Consider the following 12,336-nt stretch of genomic DNA (forward strand, 5'->3'; position numbering starts at 1 on the left):
TAGGCACTTCTCCCTTCAAAATTTTCAGTACTTGGATGCTCCAAGAGAAGATGAGGGCTGTTTGGCATTCCTGCGTGTGAGCCAGGCATGACCACCGGTGATTTATTTTTCTTTCTCCCTGAAAAAAACACTCTCTGCTCAGCGGGAAGGGACAAACATGAGTAGGTCACTTGTCTATGAAGACCATACAGAGCTAAAAGTCCCCGTGAAAATTTTCTCCAGCATTGCTGCTTAGGAAGAGGAAAACCCAACCAACCTTTGTGTTAAAGAAACCACAGGGAGAGAGCAGTGCAAGGGAGTTTTTTTGGGAACAGTGCCTGCAGGGGAGGGAGGAAAAAGGCTTTGCTGAAGAGCRGCTTTGTGATTCAAAATGTGCAGTGCATAGATAAGGCTCCAGATTGGGTCTGCTGCCCTTTGCAAAGCTATGGATGGAGATCAGCCCGAGCCAAGGAGCAGCATAAACAACATGGGTGTTTCAGGGCTGAGCTCAGGGGTGCCTGAAACACCTCACAGCACTGCTGGGAATGGATGGAAGGAGCAGACGACCTATGTGCATCCTTGCATATGCTTAGGAGTGTGTCTGTGGACGCATCAGAAAGTACCACCTCCCTTTTGCATTTGGACCTCACCTCCAAGCAGATGCATAGGCTGCAGCTCTGCCTAATCACATTYAAAAGGCTGCAATTTGCTGGCTGGAAAAAAAAATCAGAAACTTGGGGGAAAAAAAGTCCTCGGGGAAATCGTAAGCCACTCAGGTAAACAAAGAAATCATCTCGTGAGAGGCCTGAGRAAAGCAAGGGTCTCCTTGTAACCAGGCTACAGAACAACAGCACAACAGGCTGAATTAAACAATAAGCTGATCTAGTTCGAAAGCGCCAGCGTGCACACAAAGGCACTGCTTGCTTGTCCGAGGGGCATTTCAAAGCCCCGGGCTCAYCGTGGCCAAGAACGGCAGAACAAAACCGAAGGCAACCCTTGACAAAAACAGACTGGAGGTGCTGGTTAAAGAATAATCCCTCCTTTTTGTAAGGCTCTAGGAACACAGCAGACTATATTAATTTACCTTGGTTAGATTCCCTTTTCCTGTCACCAAAAACAAACCATCTAGGGTGAAACCCCTAGGGTTCATTTCCTAAAGTTGCTTTAATTGGACTAAAACTGGGTTAGATCCTCACTACATCTCTCCCCATCCACCCTCTGTGTTTTGACTCAAATGTTGTGCTCTGTGCAATCAAAGAAGGCTYTTAACTGTTTCAGCTCTGTTGCCTGGAGACACGCTGTTCCCTGGTGACGAGCTGCTAGCAATTTTCAAAACGCAGTGCAGAGGTGTAAGTCCTGGGCTCCGAGGTCTTCCCGGGCTGTGCAAGCCCTGGAATACCCAGCGAGGCACATGGTGGGACTGAGAAGGGGAAGGATCTTGCAGGGGYATCTCTGATCCAGAAACAGTGGTTGAAGGAGGTGGTTCCATTTTGCAGATGTGTCCTCGCTGGAGGACAGACCTTGCCTGGTCATGCTGGAGGCTCTGTCAGCTTTGTGCCAGTGGATAGGGTCACACCTGAGCCTTGGGGAGACCCCAGCACATAAGAAAATTGTCCCACTCCCATAAATTTCAGGTGGAACACTGCAGCAGTTGTTTCATCTCGAGCTGTGTTGCTGACTCTGTGAGCAGCTCTTCACTTGTGGCTCCCTTTATAGCAAGGAATGACCCATGCTCTRAGATACTGAGGTGTGAGGTGGTCCTTGGAAGAGCTGACTAGAGAGTGAACCAAGGTTCAGCTGTAGTTGAGGGCTGGGTAATAGATATTGATGTCCTGCTCTGCCATACAAAGGCCATTTGCTTTTTTTGTCTCTATTTCCTTAAATCAAGAGAGAAAAGTACCTACTTAYGAAGGACTTTGAAGCCCTCTGGACAACTTAGAGTACAAGTGGTATCTCTGAACTGTGAGAAAAGCATAATAAGGTCCATTTAAGGGCTGAAGAGAAAATAAAACCAAATGTTGAACAAACAGTAACTTTGTCACATTTTTTTTCTGAGAGAAAGAGAGAAGCAGAGTGATGCTCTTAAGAGGCTTTCAGAAGAAGATGGTCTAGTCCAGCTACCAATATTGCTGGATAAAAAGAAAAATCTGTGTGACACGCCAGCAGAGGGGCATCCGGGATTCTTTCARATTCCAGTATTAGTTGCACTGAACTTGAGAGATCGTTATTGTCAGCTATGAGAATTTAYTAGTGGTGAGAGGTTACAACAAAGCTAAAAGTGTAGTAACAGAAATGAACTTATATATACACTTGTCAGAGGTCTACGGTTAAACCACAGATGCACGATACAAGGACTACTTTCGTCCTTTCTGGGCCATTCCTCTGGTATAGTGTTCCCCAGACTCTCCTCACCATGCTGTTGGCTTCGGGGGTGTCCCTGGTGATGGATGGGCCCTCAGGTCCGCAGACCAGCTGATGATGGGTCCACAGCACCAGTCAAACGATGTGATGTTATCCAACAGTTACACTAAAGTTGCATGGCCTCAGTCAGTAACAGTGTGCATATCAGTAGAAAACCTAGTGCTCAGCCCTCAACAGTGCTTGGTGGATAACAGTGCGCCCATTAACAGGTCCTTCTGAGGGAAATGGCTCCACGGCTGCTACCAGGGGTGTCACTTCTTCTTTATCTGGACTTGTCAATCTTGGGGTCATTGGAAGGTGTACCCCCAGGCTTCAGCAACCCCACAGTGTGGTGACTCCAGCCATGGTGCACTCGAGGTTGTTAACTCTTGGGGAGTATGTCAGAGCAAGCCCTTTTATGGGACTGCACCACCCAGAGTCTTCAACTAGTCGTGCAATAAGTGACTTGCCCAGGTATTGAACCCCAATCTCCACAAGTTGTGTCTTGAGACCTGGGACAGCCTTATGTACATAGAGGTCCTGGCTGCCAAGGGATAGTGGAAAAGTAAAAAGTAAAATTGAGTGCTGGTAGACCTCCTGAAGCCGTTCAGACTCCATAGGTCTCTTCTAGCTGCCCTCTGCTCCCTTTGGCTTTGGGAAGTATTTGGAAACCCCATTCCTATCTGCCTCCTCTGATACTTTGGAAATGAGTAAGAAAAAAAWTGGCTCTGCTCCCACACCACAGCACCAGAGCTGATGTTAAGCCAGATTCTCTGGGGTTGTCCAGAATAAAACATAGAGAAAATGATTTACATAGTGAGCAAAACTGTGTCTAGCCATCTGCAAGACTCAAGACCCTGGAAGAGGATGATCTCACTGGCTRTGAGGACCCATTAGGCTTGTGACAAAGGTCACAGAGCAATTGGACCCCTCTGCCAGCTTCCAGAAAAGCCTCTGTTGTGCTGAAGYGCATCCCAAGGCACCATATAACCTGGAGTGCAGCGGTACTGAGACACARTAATCTGGTGGTTGGTGAGCTTGATGGAGGATCTGCTGAGGCTGGCAACATCTGTGCTGTCATGGCATGGTCATGTCTTACCCTAGGCTGTAACACGCACTGGGCCATGAGTCTTTGCTGTGTCTCAGGGCAAACTCAGGTTATTAAGAAAGGAATAAATACTGACATCAGATCTTCAGAAGTCAGGAATTACGAATGTGTTCTCCAGGGTCAGACAKGAGCTTTGGGACCTTGCTTTGTACAAGGAGCTGAAAATGTTTGGAAGGAAAACATCAGCAGCGAAATCATTGTTTGCCTCCCATGGCCTAAGCTGAAAAGACCCTGTCCTTCACCTCTGGCATTGCTTGGTGGGTAGGTYCCAGGTTAGCCACGGCCACCCCATCCTCACTAAAGGGTGTTTTTTCTACCATTGGAGCACCCTTCATAACTCTTAATAATGATGACATCACCTTTGAGGACTGGAAAGAAGTTAAAAAATATAACCCCAAACCAGTCTTACGGAGGAACTAGGTTGGCATAAAACCCACCAGGTCAAAATAGCAAGTAAGACTTGAAAGTGAATTGAGCTAGGTCTGGCCTGGAAATGGAGAAGTGGGGCTGTGGTGCACCAATATGCTTCGTAGTGTCCATCTTCTAAAATGGAGTGTGCTTTATCAATGGATACAATCCTGAAAACAGAAAAGTGAGTACAATCTTACACTGCACCTTTCCCTCCAATGTTGCAGGTCCCTCTGTCCTGCTCTGTGGAAAGTGGTTATGTGCTATAGGAAGAACGCTCTGCTTGGAAATGGGAAGATATATGTTTATTCCCTGACTTTCTATGTGACCTTCAGCAAGTCATTCAGCCTCTTCACACCTCAGCTCCCTGTCTGGACATGGGTGATGATCTGCTGTTTGTAAAGTACTGAGAGACCAGAGCAATGATAGCTGTGGAAAATCTCCCCTGGTCCTTAGGTGAACCTCCCCATGATAGGAAATACTGGCTAAAAGGCCCATCCTGCTTCTCCTCTTACCATATGTTGCTCTGGTTCCTTTTACATTTTCCTTTTCCTTTCAGTGTCTTTACTGACTTGAGTTTTGGCTGTGGGAAGGCTAGGATAAGAGCTTTGGGAACATCAGAGGAAGATTAGCACTGAATTATGACTGCAAGCTTGGCACAGGCCTCTGGGATCACCCAGGATTGCTCACTCATAAGCTGTATAAACCCCAGAGTAGCATCTCCTGGGAAATTCTAGTGCTGTTTAATTTATCCTTATTGTCTTAAGTCTCACCACCATTGCATTTAAGCCTCATTTTTCTCTGTTTTTGTAAGTTTCTCCCTATTTCTCCCTATTTCTTAATGTGCTCAGGTACTCACACACATGTGCTCCTTGATTTACCTCTACCTACATTCTCCTTGGTCTTTTACTTCTCACGTATTTATAGTCATTTATCCGATCTCCTATGGCTCCTGTTCAGTCTGGGAACATTAAGTTCCCTTAATCTCTCAATAGGTCATCCTCGCTAATCCTTTTATCAGCAGCCTTTGCAACTCAGTTGATCAATGTTTATCTCTGAGAACAAGGAGGAACCCATAAAACACTGAGTCACCAAGCCGCAGGCTTTGCCAGCACCGCCAGGCCTTCCCAGGAGACCTCGTGSTCAGAGCTGAGCAGGTTGCGCATGGAGACCTGGCTACGTTCCAGTGTCGTGGCTGAGAAAGCCCAGTTCTGAGGCCTGAAGGGATGCCTGCAAGGGGCTATGTGGGAACGTGCGGGAGTACCGAGGACACCGGCTGGCTGCTCTGATTTGGCCTGCTGGGAGAAGCTGATCATGGCCCATGTGACCCTCATCAAGACCCTTGTTGAAGCCCCATCACATCTAAACTCTATAGGACAAGGTGCTCCAATGGAAGAGCTGGAAGCAGAGCTGGGCTTCCTCCCAATCACTTCTCTTCCCTCCTAATCACGAATAACCCTCTCTTTTTTTTTCTAAAGCCTGTCAATCATTCATATGTAATCCTAGAGCTCCCCATCAACCTAATTTCTGCTTCAGTGAGTTATTTATCGGGAGAAAAAGGAAGATATCTTTTTATAAAGATGTCCAGTGGCTTCTCCAGGTCGCACTCCTTCCTCGCCCATCACTCTGTCAGCGGAGTGATATATCTCCTCCGTGAGGTCCCTCTTGCTGGGAAACATCCCACTGCACCAAACCCACGTGACACTGTGGCACCAAGTCGGGCTTTGCCAGTCACTGGTTTTCCTACTCCAATACCTTCCCACACTTTTCAGTCAAACTCTACTGCATACTTCTGAGCTGGTTTTCCTCCTCAAAAGGTATTCATTTGTGTTCTGAGCCTGCTTCTACTCTCATTAAACTGGATAAGAGCATGGGTATGATAGAAGCCCTTTTCTCTCTGCTGTTATTTTTTTAATGAAAATTCTTTTGAAATATAATCTTTCAGATTTTACTTGCTCTTTTTTTTTTATCTGTTGCAAAGCCAGAGACAAAATTTCTTTTGAGATCTGCCTGGGTAACATCAATGATCTTCATGACAGAATTTCTTGATCTTCTGAATACTTGAATTATCAGCTGAATTACTCTTTTCATGCAGCCCTCTGAAATGGATTTCCTTCAGGTTCCTGTCCCATTTGGTACTGAAGTACTCTTCCTGAGATGGCATGGAATTGAGCACACTTCCCCTGGGGGTCTCCAGGTGTGATCCAGGTCTACATTTGAGCTAAAATCCCCACAAACAGGGATTTACCTCATCTCACCTACCTTTAGCCAGTGAAGCTAATGGTCCAGGCTCCCTCTAAAATCAGTGGAGGGAGGCAGGAGCCTSCAGAGCATGAATCACACCATCGTAAGGGAAATCAGAGGTTTATACCAGTCCTACCTTGCCATGATACTGGTTTTCATTTTTGCTTATAGTTGATCTTTTATGACCAATGGGATGAACTGTCATCCAGCCCCTTCCTCTGGCTTTGCYGAGGAGGAAGGTGACCAGGTGCTTCCCTTTGAGACAGCCGACGTTGTATGGATCTTACAGGAGGGGAAGGTGAATTTATTTTAATAAGGTCTTGCACTGAGTTTTGCTGCATTGTTCCCATAACATCAGGACATTGCTTCCCACAATAGTTGGTGGATGCATGTATGTGCGTGTGTGTTTTGGGGAGAAATGCGTAGAGGCAAGACATGGTGATGGCCTGTCAGTCCATGATCCAAGAAAGCAATCCAATCCCTCCTTGTCATCAATTGCAGTAGAAAAAAAGCAAATAAATCTAGGTGAGCTCCTGCTGTGGCAGCTCCTGCTAGTATTTTATAGCTGGTGAGTGTGGCCCTCACTGTGGTCATAAAATACRGGAGAGTAATTTTTGGCTAAAGCCTTCTCCTGGGGTAGCAGCTCTTGATTCAGYAGGAGCTTTGCTGGAGTAAGGACAACAGTCTCAGACCCTTGCAGCAATGGGATTTAAAACAGGATCTGGCTGAAAATGGGGGTACAACCATCCAAGGGCTCAGAATATATCCTCTCTATTCTACCTTTCCTGATCGAGGCTCATCCAGAAGGATACATCTTAAAATGTTTCATCAAAAAAAAAAAAATCACAACCAAAAAAATTGATATGGTATAACTTGTGGCTTCCTGGAGATTTTTCCTGGGATATTTATGGCAATAATAACTTTGCCCTCCCTAAAGGGAAGCATTCTCTGAAATGAGGGCAGTGCCAAGGCTGCTGACAGTTTTAAGGTTATATTCCCAGATTTTAAAGCAGGAGAGAGCTTTGAAGTCACCACACTGACTTATTTTACCAGCAGAAATATTCACTAGTTCCTCTAGTAATCAGCCAAAAAATACCACTACCACCATTTTCAAACAAATAGATGAAAAAAGGAAGTGTATTTTTTTTCTCATTTGATCTCACGCAGCTTTAATTTTAAGCTACTGGTTGTTGTTATCYCTTCTTCTTCCAGATTTAACAGCCCTTCAGTAGCTGTCCATGRAGAGATTTATGTGCCATAATTAACTAACCTCTCCATCTTCTGTTTAAGTTGCATAGACTGAGCTCTTCAGGACCCTCAGTGGAAGKTGTCTCCTGCAGCTTCTGACCCATCTCCATCATTTTGGGCTTTCCCCTTCCCCACCCAATATTTCATCACTCTTGAAAAAATGAGACTGCTTCAGCTGAACTCCRTGATTAACTCCTGCTTCTCCTTGATTAAATTGATTTAAATCACTGGAGACCTGGGTCCAGCTTCACCCTCTTTCCAAAATGTTGGGTTCTCTGTTTTGCATCCCCCCGCGGTACTCTCAGCATCATGGCAAACTTCCCGCTCGCTCTCAGGGGAGCMGCACTGAGCCCCAAGCTGGCCCAAGCCCTGGTTAAATGCAGAGGGACACCCTGAGACCTTGGATGTCCCCAACATCACTGTTTCGCCCCCTCGTCCCATGTGGCACCATGCTCCATGATGACCTTTTCCCATAACGGGCTGGAGGAGTGGAAAGCTACTCCTGCTTTCCATCACAGTGGCTGTAATTTAAACACGGAGGCAATTTTATTTATTTAAACTCCTGTCCTCTCAGAGAGAGGCTTGCAGCCAGCAAACCAATTCAGCTGATTGAAGCTAATGGACTTTACTTGACRTAAGTGATGAAATTATCTCCACAGTTGATTCCTGAAAGTGAATGAGCAGCCGCGTCCCAAGATTTTTACATATATATGTATGTATATGTATATATGTATGTGTATATATGTGTGTGTGAGTGCGTATTTAACTGCAGGAGACATTAAGCAATCTTTTCACCACGTATCTTCATCCAGGGCTGCCTGGTACCTGCAGAGCAGCGAACGGACGCTCTCCTGACACAGCAAAAACTCACAGTGCAGGATTGCCCGTGTGTCATCTTCTAAACGAAAGCATTTTAGTGCTCTGAGCAAGAAGAGGCCAGGCTCAGCAYGGGGAAACCGTGCCAACCGCATGCACGGCCGAGGGCTGCGGAAAGGGAGTCGAGCTCCGCGGTTTGAATCTTGGTGCAAGCGTGGTTGCAAACTGTCCCCGTCCCCAAGCGGGTGCAAGAAGGTGCAAGGTCCCCGGAGGCGGCTTGCACGGCGGGTGCAGAGCTTGCACCGAGCGGCTCTCGCACAACTATCCTCCCGCTCCCCGTTAGGGCAATTAATTGCACGAACAGCATTTAGCGCAACGTGCTCGAAGCTGCACGGTGACGTAGCTCGAGATGTTTTCTGCAGRAGATATCCGTGCACACGCAGAGCCTCTGCGCAACCAGGTCTTGCGCCACGAAGGGTTTTACGCCCTAATAAATCACTGCAGCAGACTTCAGTTAARTGGAATTATAGGGAGTATTTGGAAAGAAGAAGAAGAAGAAGAAGGCGGCTTTGGGCGGTGCTTCTTGAGCTGTGCCTGCTCGGTCTCCTTCATTTTTCTAATAGCAGATGCAAAAAGCCATTTGGCATCGCRCTGGGTGCTGCAACGGGGGAGGGCTGGAGCCAGGCGGTCGGACGCGGGCGTTTAGTTCCACCTCCACCGGCTGTGCTCAAATGGCCCCCGTAAAATGGGCTAAAAATACATCCACCCCTATGCAGGAGCGCTGGGTGGATGAAACAGCCCCTTTAGAAATAATCCCTCTTTCCTCTGCATCTCCAGTAATCTCAGTTTCTGGCTTCTTGGCATAAAAAAACCCCGCAACTTTTTCTTATCGTAATTCAGTATTTGACTGCAAGAATTCCCGACAAACCTGCTTCACGGTGTTTTTATGGGAGATATTTTTCCCAGCAGAAATGCTCACAGTACAGRGATGCTTTTAATTACCCGCTCACTTAAATATTCGCGTAGAGCAGACCGTGGCTCCAATGAGGCTGAAAATGAGTGTTATTGGGTTCGATAGCACAAAACCAGCATGAAGAGATAAGATTTTGTTAGGATTTTGTGAATTCATTTTCAGGATAAGAGTTAGGAGCCAGCCGGCCTTGGTTAAAAAAAAAAAGTGTTGGTGGGATTTGGGTTTTTTTTGTTCGTTTGTTTTTTGGGTGGGGGAAGTTGGAACCCCTGCAACTAAACTTAAAAAAAAACAGTTAAAATAAAAGCAAACTAAATAAAATGCCCAAATACCCCCAAAATGCTGTAAAAAAAAATAGTTTCTCCACTAGCTCCCAAGTGGAATGACATGGATTAATTCAGTATTTCCTGCCTTTTGTGTATGCATTTGGGGTGTGGGTGTGTATCTGCAGTTCTGTGGCTAGGTCTGTGTGCACATACGTGTGTGCATGTCTGTGCGCCTGTGTGTACCCGTATGTGCATATGAGTGCACAGATGAGTGTGCAGGTGTGTACATTTGTGCATGCATGTGTGCATGCATGTGCATGCAAGCACGTGTGCGTATGCATGTGTAATTGTGTCTTCACTGTGTGCAGGTGTCTGAAAGTACGTGGGTGCATACATGGGTGTGCAATTACGTGTGTGCATACACGTTTGTGCATCGCGTGCCCATTTGTGTGCCTTTGTGACTGCATATGTGCATGCACGAACATGAAAGCATGTGTGCATGAGTGTGCAWGTGTGCTTCTGTACAGATAGTGYRGGYAAGTGTGTGTGCGTGTGTGTGCACATATGCATGCCTGTGTGTGTGCGTGTGTGTATGTGTGTTTATGCATTTGAGAGTGCATATGTGCGTAAAGTGCATGCAACCGTGTGCATGTGTGGGTGTAGACGTGTATATACGTACATGCATGTGTGTGCATGAATGCATTTGTGCCAGCGTGTGCATGCATGCATGTGTTTCTGCAAATGTATTTGTRTGTGTGTGTGCATGGCTGTGCATGTGTGTGTGTGTGTGAATGCCTGCTTGGATATTTGTGTGCATTTGTATTTCCTGTTTGTGGACATTTTTGCATTTGTGTGTGCCCCTGTGTTTGGGTGTGCATCTGTGCGTGTGTATGTGTGTAGGTGTATGAGTACGTATGTGCACATGTGTGAACAAATGTGCATGCATATGTGAGCATATGTCATTGCATATTTGTGTGCACACATGTGCACATGGTTGTGCATGTGTGCCCGCACGTCTGTTGCTGTGCATTAGTATGCATGTGAAAATCCAYGTATATGTGACAGTTTATGTGTGTATAAGCATGATTGTGTGTGCCAGTGTGTGTGTGCATGTATGTGCTTGTGTGTTCGTGCTTGTGAATATGTGCATGTGTGCACAAATGTGTCAGTGTATGTGTACATTCATGTGTGAATGTGTACGTGTGCCTGCATGTATGTGTGTGCATTACTGTGTATGTATGTGCATTTGTGCATGTGCTCACTTCTGTGTGTATCTGTGTGTGCATGTGTCTGCATGTGCATATGTGTGTGCACATGCATATACATTTATGCATTGCATGGAAGAATCTGCATGTATGTCCATGTGTGTGCATGTGTGAGTGCATGGATGTGTCTGAATGTGTGTGTGCAGGTGTGTACACATGTGTGTGTAAGTGTGTGTGCATATGTGCACAAGAGTGTATGTGTGCATGTGTGTACATGGGTGCACATACGTATGCAAATGTGTGTGCATGGGCATGCAAGCATGTGCAGGTGCTCCTGTGCGTGCGTGTGCATGATTCTGCAAAAGTGTCTGCAGGAATGTGTACATTTGTGTGCACATGTGTGTGCATGTGTGCATGAGCACATATGTGTGCATGCATGCTCATGTGTGTGCACGCAGGTGTGTGCTCATGTCTGTGTGCACGTGACTGTGTGCATGTTTGGACATATATGTATGYGTGTGCGTGCATTTGGGTGCATATGTATGCTGTTGTGTGCACATGTGTGTGTGCTTGTGTGCATGTGCATGCATGTAGATGGACATGCATGTGCACATGTGCATGCAAGTCTGTGTGCGTATGTGTATACACATGTGTGTGCATGTATGTGCAGGTGTGTTTACATGYGTACACCTGTGTGTGTGCATGTGCAGACAAGTGCATGTGCACATGTGTGCGTGTCCACACATCCACAAGTGCATGTTTGTGCAGGTCTGCGTGTGCACATGTGTGGGCATGCATGTGTATGCAAATGTATGTTTACACATGTGTGTGCATTTGCATACAGATCCATGTGCACATTTGTGCACGGACATCTGTGTGCATGCCAGGGCACGTGCGCACGTACGGGCATATGCATCTGTACGTGTGCATGCAGCTATGTGCATACACATGCACGCAGCTGTGCGTGTACGTTTGTGCATGTGCATGTATGTGCAGCTGTGTGTGTGTACACATGCATGTGTGCATGTGCATATGCACATGTCCATGCAGGTGTGTGAGCTCACTTGTATGTACACATATATCTGCATGTGTGTGCAGGTTTGAGAGAACACATTTATGCATGTGTTTTTCATGTGCATGCTGGTGTGTGTGCATATGTGTACGCACATGGGTGTGCATATGCACAGAGCTGTGTGTATGTGTGTGGATATGTGTGTGCATGTGCCTGTAATGGTATGTGTCCCTGTGTGGTCATATGTACATATGTGCACACGTGTGTTTGCATGTGTGTGCAGGTCTGTGTAGACATATGTGTGKGCATGTGTATGCGTACATGTGCGTGCAGATGTGCGTGATTGTGCGTTCGTGTGTATGCAGAAGTGCGTGTGCGTGCATGTGCACATCTGTGAGCATGTGTGTATGTATGTGCGTATCTGCGTTTGTGTACAGGTGTGAGTGCACAGGTGTGTGCACGTATGTGTGCACACGTGCGTGCTTGTTTCTGTGTGCACGCCTCTGCACCTGTTTTGCGTGTGCCTGGACGTGTGTGTGCCCGTGTGTGCGCACGCGCACGTTACAGTTGTGCTCAGATGTGGCTGCAAGTGTGTGCACGTGTGTGTGCGTGTGCATGCACGCGTGTACAGATACATCCGTGCCCCAGCGGGGATTTGGGACCCCGGCGCCCGAACGTCC

Source organism: Rhea americana, unplaced genomic scaffold, assembly GCF_003343005.1.
Source record: "Rhea americana isolate MKP2758 unplaced genomic scaffold, rheAme1 scaffold_165, whole genome shotgun sequence".
Taxonomy (NCBI): Eukaryota; Metazoa; Chordata; class Aves; order Rheiformes; family Rheidae; genus Rhea; species Rhea americana.